The sequence below is a fragment of the Falco punctatus genome, assembly GCF_963210335.1.
Source record: "Falco punctatus genome assembly, chromosome: 6".
In the NCBI taxonomy this organism is placed as follows: Eukaryota; Metazoa; Chordata; class Aves; order Falconiformes; family Falconidae; genus Falco; species Falco punctatus.
This window is the reverse complement of record NC_137585.1, coordinates 37871063-37881308: the sequence shown is the minus strand read 5'-3', so window position 1 is coordinate 37881308 and position 10246 is coordinate 37871063. Positions and strand designations below refer to the sequence as shown.

The following is a 10246-nucleotide window of genomic DNA, read 5'->3' as shown; positions in this document are numbered from 1 at the left end:
TAATCGCTTATGTCAAGTCTATGTCTAAGTGCTCACCCTCAACACAAAGGAATTACTGGTGCTTGTGATCAGTTTGGCCTTCTGCTAGAGGCATAGGCAGGGACGCTGAAGGGACCAGGCAGATAAGGGTTCCCTTTTACTTTCTCAGCATGGTTCCCCCAGGACAAATGGGCAAGGTCATTGGATGGCCATGTATGCTTCCTACCACCAGGACACACACAGCTCCAGTCTGTAGTACAGTCAGCCATATGCCTTTCACCTATACAAGGTTCATTTCTTTTTAAAAAGCCAGGAACACAAAATTTCCTGGCAGTTATGGCCAAAACTGGATCAGTGCAGTGTCGGGAAGACAATCCCTCCAAGCCCATATAACAAATCCTTTTGCCCAGAAGCAGGAAGACCCACAAAGCTTACAAAGATTCACCCTCAGCTACTACAGCCAGGGATGTTACAGCAATCTTTTCCCTGACCACGTCCACTTTATTTTGTAATCATAACAGTAGAAATGGAAAAACCCAATGAGGTCATCTCTCCAGCCCCTGCCTGAGCAGGACTGTTCCCTGCAGGATTGTTCCTAGCTCTTTCTTTATTCTATCTCTTTTTAATAATAGTTCACATTTCCATAGCACTTTTCATCCTCAAAGCACTTTACAAACACTAAAAAATTAATTCTTTCAGCACCTATGCAGTGTAAATATCAGACATCCCCCCAGTCTGGAGACAACAACAGAGCAGCATCCACCCACCCTCCCACCACCCCTGTGGGAGGCAGCACTGCTCAGTGTGCCCACCCAGGGCCATGCTGCTGTCCCAAGGAGATTTCAGGCATTTAAAATTAAAGAAGGCTCTTCCTCTGCACAAAAGGTCCTGCTCAGCTATTCATGCCCATAACTCTGTTCTTCAACAGCCAGGCATGCTTGCAATAAATACACCAGCCCTGCGATTGTTGGCACTACACCTCTGGCCTTGGGAGTCCAGGAATGAGACCCTTCAACACTGTTTACTGCTACACATGCCTCTATCAAATGAACAGAAAGCCACAGCAGCAGGGAGAAAGCTAGCAAGACTTTGGGGAAGCTGGAAGTCCACGGAACAGTCCTACCTGGAACCAGCCACCCACAGGGAAAGGGCACAGGAGGCCTGATCTTGCCTGGTCCAGGAGAACACGTAGGCTCAGCACTTGCTCCCTATTGTCATGCTAAAGCAGAGAGAACGTATCCTGCATTGATATTACTGGATAAATAAGCAGATAATAAAATAGATAATAAATATGCACAGGAGGAACCAAATCCGCTTAGAAGGCTGAAAGGGACCACAAGTGTGAAATACCAATCGATTCTAAATTCTCTGACAGACTCACTTTCTGAGAGATGCTCACAAGGAGAACCAAGAGACTTTGAGAGTTTGGCAAAATGAACAGCTAACTTCATTCCGGCAGGACTGTTATCTTCCAATTACGAGTCACTAAATTAGATTCCTTAACAGTGAAATGCAGTCCCTACTCCTGCAATGCTTTATTAACTTTAATGCACTCTATACGCTCTCTGTCTCTCATTCTCTTGCTCACTCACTTTAATGCTGTATTTGTTCTCTTTAAAATATGTCTCCTGCGATCCCTCTGCATAGAGTCACAGAGTATATTATGCTTGGTTAACCTGGGAGAAGTCTGTGTTTGGGAATAAAGGCAGACACCTGCCATGATCACCTGCATACCTCCTGCATCACTGCTATTTGAGCCCTGGGTTGGAAGGCTCCACAAAGTATTCCTGGTGGGAAAGGGGCTGGGAAAAACCTGCACTCTGCTCCCTGGGCATCACAGCTAGCCATGACAGCTGTCTGCCTTCACGCCCAAACACAGACTTCTCCCACAGGGAAAAACGCCAGCCAAGAAACCCATTCCTTTCTCTTCACCTGCATCAAAGCCATTTACCTCTGTGCAGCAGAAAAGAGCCCAGATCCTGAAGAGCACAGAGGTGCCAGTCTGCTGGGGCATGGGATGTGCCCCCCAGGCAGGTTTCTCCATTCAAAACAAGATGACTGAGTTCCCTGTACAGTGCCAAATCCTCAGGCTTTGGACAGATATGCAGGGAGCAGCCAGGGCTAGGAATATGCTAATGTGAAGTAGAGGTTGTCAGTGCCTCCACAGTCAACCTGGTATCTTCAATTTGGATCCTCGGCCATAAGACCCCTCTGGATCAAGCAGAGCAATGCCTAGGTAGCCTCTATTGTGCCACCTGAGACAGGTCTCCCTCCATCTCTCACTCACATCCAACACTTCTGTCATGCTCACAATGTTCTTCAGGTGCTCCATAGGCAGTCTGCATGCCAGAGAGCAGTGTGCTTCTGAGGGAATAACAGGTACCATGCCCAAGTTGGGCTCCCTCATCGGGTGGGACCCAGGGGTGCAATAAGGCAGGGGAATGCCAATAAATCACACCCAACTCAGGGCTGAGTGGTCGTGGCCACCATTCAGTTCCCACAAGGCAGCAGCAGACTCACGGTGCAGAGCTGAACTGCTCAAAGACCACAACAGGGGTATTCATGGCGTTACAATCCCTTCCCTACCCTCCTTGGGGCTAACTTATGTTCACAAGCAGTAACCACTATCCACCTTTCTGTCCACATGCAAATGCTGGCTGTTGGAGAAAGGGACAAACGTCCTTGCACCGACCCCATCTCTCTGATCTGGCTCACTACAAGCCCCTCTTGAATGTCTGCTAGTACAGGAGAGGCAGGGGTGAACCAGCACAGACTTATTACCAGAAGAAGGTGACCCCAGAGCTATTGTGATAATGTGTTACTGCATACACAGCAGCAAGTTTTATCCATTACTTTCTACACTGTTCAAATGCAAAAGTTTAAGTCACCCAATCAAGGAAGCACTGGAGGCAGCATGCAGAGCTTCTCGAGTGGTGTTCCTGTTTCCAGTGAGGAAGAGAAACTGAGAAATTCACAAATACCTGACAAGGCTGCAGTTGTAAAACAGGGCATTTGCCCTTAGCTGTTTCAAGGAACTTTAATTTTGCTAGAGTATAAATTTACCAATCAAGAACAATTTTTAAAACATGCCAGTATATTTTATTACAAAGTATTTGCAACACAGTGTTTGGAATCTTTTCTGTGATTTTGTCACTCTGAAACAATTTAGCAAATCCCAAACTCCAGTCTGGTAAGTTAAATCCTTTACACATTACTCCACTTTATTACATTGTCCCTTACTCCCTGTAAAATAGTATATGACAAGGCCATTAGACAAAGTGGTTTTACAGACATATCTGTATTTAGGTATAAACACGCCTGTAAAACCATTATACCTCTATAATCTCATTTTACTCACCAATAAAACATACCCACCATTGTAGAGGAATGCAGCATCTAGTTAGTGCTGCAGAGCAATGTTACACAATCACTGTTAAAATGGGAAGGGAAAGCTAACTTCTCTGACTGGAAATGCAAGAGGAATGTAGGTAGTCAGACAGTAATTATTCAGATTGGAATTTATCCAAGACCAAAGGTTAGATCGCTTAAAAATATCATGAGAACCTTATTTGACACTGCATTTTTATGTGGATCAGACCTAAGTTAAGTATTAATAGAAAATTATTAGGCTACACAGGCAAAATACAGCTCAGCATTTGGAGGTATTTCTGGACAATATTTCAAAATACAGAAAGTACACAAATAGGTCACTGTGCATTCAACCAGGCTAACTGTAAATAAAGTACTACTCAGGCGGTGTACAGCAAAGCTAGGCAATCTTCAGGTCAGAGAAGAAACCAAGGCAGAACGCAGGCTGGTCCCAGGAGTTTGAGGGCAGTTCTGTCGCATGCTGGTGCTGGTACCTCCTTCTGCTGCAATTGTGCCAGCTGCGTAGCCTTGCACAATAGTCCCTCGGGAGGGTATTTGCAGGCCCCTAAAACCCTATCTCCAAGCTCAAGACAGCAAGAGGAAAGGAAGTCCTGTAACATTGCAGTCCCAGACAAAAAGCTGTCTCGAAGGCAGCTTTCCTAATTAGAAGGAATACAATACTTGGGACGGGAGGCTGAGCAGTGTGCACCAGTCACCAGCAAAAAAAAATGCAGGGGCATAGACTCTGTACTGGAGAAAGAACAGCATCACCTACCTCCAGCCTCCACCTCTTGTACTTCCCTGGAGGACCATGGGGAAGTTCATATCCTAGTACTTCTTGGCCTCGGCTCACTGGGAGCTTTGATGGGGTCCCAGCACTGGTTAGAGGAGTTCAAGCCACAGAATCTGAATTCAACAGCTAATTTTGCATCTGCACCAACTGCAGTGCTAATTCCCAGCCCTACTCTCATCCCTGATCACTAGCCCAATTCCAAGACTCACCACCACCCTCAGTCCCACTACTACCTAGAGGCAAATGTCCTGCTGGCCCCACTATTAGCCATCAGCATTACTGTACTGTTCGGTATTTGCTCATCTTTGACAGTATCTTAATTCACACTGGCTTCATATCTCAGACAGTTTGAGCAGTATCGGCAATGAATCAAAAGGCGATCCTTGTGTTTCAGGCCCTAGTTGGGAGCAGGAAGAAATCCATCTCACCTGTGAGATACTCTACAAAGCTGGAAGGTGCTTTGTGCCTGGTTTCCAGCACTCCACCAGGGAAGAGCAAGTGCACTAGAAGAAGCTATAGGGAAGTTAACATTGCACTAAATGTGATACTGGGCTGTCTGGCAAAGAAATACCAGACCAAAGAAGAACATTATTTCTTTGTTTACCAGCTGCAGAAGACTGGTGCATATTTAGTCTTTTTGTCTACTGCCTCCCTTACAGGTAAACTGCAGGAGCTAAGAAGACCCATGGCAAAGAAAGGGGCAGGACTGATTGCAGCCTCATAAACTGTTACTCCTAATAGCTGGGGCTTACTATAAATGACACCATGATTTACACCTAAGTTTCTCCAGCTCCCTGATTTTTGGCAGCCAAATTTCAGCTTAGAACAGCCTCCCATTCTCAAGGTTACTGCCATCTCCCCAGTCCAGACACACTGCCTATTGCATACCTCTGAAGAAGCATTCCTCACATTCTAATGCTGCTTTAACCATTGCCCTACCACACCTTCAGCCCAGGCTGTTTGTATGCTGACAAGTCTTGTGTTGCTGTTCCCCACATTACTCCTTACCAGCTAGGTGACCTAAGTGCCCATTAATCTTCTTCTGGCTCACAGCCCTGTTGTTCCAGGAATTTTGTAAACAGAGACAAAGAAGAGGGGGATGGATCTGGGGCACGATGGATGTGGCTTGGAAGTGGCTGCACACTTCAGGTGCTGATAAACAGAAGAAATGATGCTGCAGGAAAATCTCCGTACATTTAAAGAAGGAAGACAGCAGAGACTAGAGACAATGGGAAATGCCATACACAGTGATGGATGCAAAAACAACCCAGCACCTGGACCAAAATGGTTCATTATGGTGACCCTGAGTAAACAACCCACAAGAGCATTTCAGTAGTTTTAGATGAAAGCTGGTGCAGTTCAGTTTATTTTAACTACCTTTGAACATCACTTATATTATCATTCTCATATATAAATGTTGCTATATAGTGGTAAAAACATCTCCCGGAGGCCTTTTGGGCAGGTCTTCTTTCTGCTCTTCACAACCACTCCCTCCCCAACATGTACCTTTGTCCATGCCTGTAATAACCCACAGACTCATTTCTACCTAACTTACAAAGTTATTCTTCTTTTCCCTTATTTCTCCCAAGTCAATCTTTTTCTTTTGAAGAATACATTACACACCCCCAACCAAAGCTTTCAAAGCCCTCGGAGCTCCCTCATTACCTTGCTGTTAGCTTTCATTCCATGGACACTGGGTGGAAAGCAGCACATATGTTTACTTCTATTCCCAATTTTTTTTCCAAGCTTTTCTTTCTTTATTAAGCCAGGTACAAACTCCTCCCTAATTTGGGTAGCATCAGATTCATCCTATATATCATATATTCAATTCCTGCCCATCTCCAACAGCTATTTTGCCTCTGTCTATCCAACAGGTGTATTCAAGGAAAAGGTGAGAAAGTGCTTCCCTTTTTTCTGCCCCATGCAAAGCAGAAGAGTAATTCTCTGCCTACACTTAAGGCAGTACAAAGAATGCTTTGATCACCAATTAGACCCATATCATTCCCAACAGATGAAGAACTATGTCTCATTATTGTAAGCTTGCCCAAGGGTAAGTTCCCAGTGTCCTTCCCACTTCCTCCCACCCACATATTTTACATATTATGGGTGATAGCTGACACAGCCACAGCCTGCAAGCTTCTGTTGAGACCAACGCCAAGTGATTCATAAAAATTACAAATTAAAATCCTCTACTTAATACTCTTGCCCTTCCCCCAGTCACTTCAGGATTGCTGTCTACAGCATATGCCTTAACACACTACCTGCTCTGAAATGACTCAAACAATTAGATTAACACTGCTAGGAGATGGCTTCAAGGCTCACATTTAGAAACATTTCCCTAAACTCAACCTAAATCTTCCCTTTGCTCAGCTATCCTGTTACTTTAATATCTTCTTGATTCAGCCTAAACAATTTCTCCCTCTCGACTCACTATTTCTACCCTGAAAATGCTTGTAGATGGTTATCTGATCACCCCTTGGGACTTCCCTCTGCTCCAGCAGAAGTTCAGCTGTGTTCATCCTTTCTTGTAAATTGAGTCCTTTTGGGTCCTCATCAGGATGAGCAAGGGAGGATGAAGGTAATGGCTGGGCGAGGGAGAGCAGGACTGAGTCTCACCTGCTTTACCCAGGCTGGCACACACATGCAGAACTGCGGGAGTCAGTGTCACACACACAAAAGCCATTAAGTGAGACAGCAGGTCAGTCTGGCATTGCTCAGTGCCAACTTCTAAATGCCAGGGCATAGAGGCTTGGCACGGCCATCACTCTCTGCAAGACTGGCTTGCAGAGCCAGACTGGAGCCACCATTCCCCTGCCAGTGCCCCACGCCCCCGCAGCATCCCACTTGGACAAGTTTAGAGGGATGAGACAGGCCCTCCCTGCCAGAGACTGAAATATCCTCACCACCTGGAGGGTTCAGTTGGCACAGCTGTCAAATGCATGCTCCATTTGAAACAATGGTTTCAAATCTTACGAGACGTGCACCGTTTCCCACTTCTGACTGTTGTCTGCCCCATCTCAGAATCAGGTCCAGGCTCAGAGTGAGATCATCCAAAGCAAGGGACATGTCACTGTGTACATGGGGCCCCTCCAAAGGGATTTCAGCATGGATGAAAGTAGCTTTGCCTCCTGAGGTACAAGAGTAGGTTTAAACAGGCAGCAGAACACTGCACCAGAGTAACACTGGTTTTGCCAATTAAATCAAACTGGAACAATTTGGTAATTCATGTGGCAATCCCTTCTTTCCTTTAATTCTTCACTTCCAGTTTTGATTTCCAAGCAGAAACCAACACATTAATAACATGAGGACATTAAAGACTGATTTTCAAAAGCTAGGAATTTAAACACTACTGATTCATTAATATCCACGAAAAACACACATTTAACTTCACTTGGAGAAGCACATCCTTGTCATTTCTCATTATTTGTTGTATTGATTTGAGGGTTTCTATTCAACTTCAATCAAGTCTGCATTTTGTGCATTGGCAGATTGTTATATTGAATCTCAAAATTTAAAAACTGAAGAGAATTTTCACTTCCAGTGGTGGAAGGACTTATTCCCCAGACTCTCTCATGCACCTCACTCAGTTCATTCCCTGAATTGTTTCCTTAAAGGGAAAACACAGAGCAGGCAGATGGACACTGCACTGTCTCCTGAAGGCAGCTGCTAAATGCCATGCCAGTGCTGGAATCCCATGGGTTACTCAAAGTCTCACATCAAGAGAAAGTCTTAAGTTCTTTGGATGCCAGATGTAAACACTGTAAAAGCCAAATACAAGGTTTCTTAAAACATACCGTAAGTGGGAAAGAAAATATTATTTTTCTTTTTTTAGGCAGAAATTGAGTGAACCCTTCTTTCACAATGCTGAGTATCTCAGTAAGGGCATCTGAACCAGTGAGACAGCCTCAGACTGCACCTGCACTTAGGATACAGTCATCCAGTTTGCCGCCAGTCTCCTCAGACATAAGTATGACATGGGATAAATCTTTCAAACATAAACCTGCCCATCCCTTAGGAAAGATCTTCATGGGTGCATGTTTCAGTCTTGCAACCCATGCAGCAAGGACAAGCTAGGAGAAACTATTTGTACCGCCTCTGCTCCTTGTGGCACTGTTACAGCAAACCCTAAAGCAGAGCTCACCAGACCTGATCAGGCTCTCATAATGGTGTTACAGACAGCAGAAACGGCAGAGAAGGTGGCTCAGTGACGGAAACACCACGATGTAAGGTGTACAAAGAAGCTGCTAAGTGGAGGCAGCAGGGTAGAGAGAGAGATGAATCCTGTGAGTTGGTCCAGGGCAAAGCCACAATGCTATAGACACTGATGTGCAATGTTTCACAAACTGCCAGCATCCCCAATGAGCATCATGACCTCTTGATTTCCACCGGTATGCAACATTTTGGAAAATGGGGTTTAGTCACCAAGAGAACCCATGAAAATGCCAGCCTTCCTTGTGAAATGAGACAGGGAATTAATCTGGAAGTGAAAGGTAAAAAGATGTGGGTTTAGCATGGTCAAGAAGGCATGCTACAGCCATCGGAGCCAAGAGGGGTCAAAAGCTGGCTCTGATCAGACCACTGGAAATGATGGATGAGTACCCAAGAAACTTTGTTGTGAGTGACCTTCCTTGTAATTGCCCATGCCTTGTCACTTCCCTTTTCTTCACTCCAATCCTTGGTAAAGGATTTTCATGTTCCTGTTATCACTACTTATAGAAAAACAAAACAAAATCTACCTAGATATAGTAACAAGGAAAACCTGATACACGACACCAAAAAGAGTGCCATTCAAGATACTTGGAGTTGTACACTCCCAACCTAGAAGTGTACAAATCCTGAAAAACACTTATCCTTTTAGAAAAATGTGAACCTCACAAGAAATACTAACACTAGGATGAAGAGAGAATTGACAACTGCAAACAAGGTAGGGGTTTCTTGTGGTCTCGTTTTTCTTCTCCTTTACCCTCTTCACTCTCACCACCCAACACTCTCCCCTTTCTCTGTCTTTCTCTCCTTGAGTTCAGTGACCAGCAAGGCACCAGCCATCAAGCTGCTGGATACAATATGCTTTCACAGTACATTAGTGCTGTGCGCTGGACCATGCTGTGCCTGCAATTGTATGACAGGTCAGGGCCAATTCATCTTACTGAGACCTTCAATCAATAGTATCCAGAAAGCTTTCCCAGCTGGAGGGACCCAGCCCAGCAGCCACTGACCTCTCCCTCCACTCAGCACTCTATCATGTTTATAGAGTTTCAACGATGGAAGCATACACAGGCAAAGCCACGTCTGGACTATGGCTAGTCACTGGCTGTTGATGCTTCAGGGACAGAGATGGGAAGGCCCAGCCCAGTGCAAGCAAACAGGTTAGATTTGGCTCAGATGAATGGATGCATTTTTTCCTCTGTTCTCCATTTTCTCTGGCCTCTCAAATTTATCCATGCTGGCTGCTTCAGCCACCTTTCCCAGTAGCTCACCTAGCTGTTCATTCTTCCATATGCCAGCCAATGTATATGAGGCATACCAGTTCATACCTCCTCCCAGCCCAGCTCCCCCTTTGGCTTCCTCAGGATGCAGCTCAGCCCCCTTGAGCCACAACCCATTTACACAAAAGTTACTTTAACTGACATTTGCAGCAGGGAAAAAAAGCATTAGTAGTAATGATTTTTGAGAGAATAATGGCCAAGACCTGACAACTGTCAGAATAAAGAATACCCTACCAGTAAATAAAAATTAATACTATGGACAAAGTGTAGCCATGAGTTAGTTATGCTTTAAGGTCAGTTTATAATTTTAAAACAGCATAAGAGGGCTTAGTATAAAAGAAAATCCAGAATTTCAATATTCCCATGAACTTCCTTCAAACTACAACATATGCTCTAATCTACCACCCTTCTCAGATTTCTCCATTCATCACTTATCTCTAATCCACTTTTGTCCTTCATGGCTCCCACAGTCATACCATTCCTCACTTTAAGCACTGTTATATTTTTGGTCCACCCTTCATACCTCTTAGCTCACTTACATTCATGCTGTTAGGCATCTGGTTTTAAATCTTGAAAGCATGGAGGGAATGAACCACAACAAGTGAAGTCCTGTTCTAAT

The 10246-nt window shown here is 44.7% G+C and overlaps 1 protein-coding gene across 1 annotated transcript in view; it reads right to left on the bottom strand.

Annotated features, from left to right (window-relative positions):
* The window catches only part of GRIN2B (glutamate ionotropic receptor NMDA type subunit 2B), a 262368-nt gene that overhangs the window by 205523 nt on the left and 46599 nt on the right, over positions 1–10246 (bottom strand). The window lies entirely within an intron of this gene.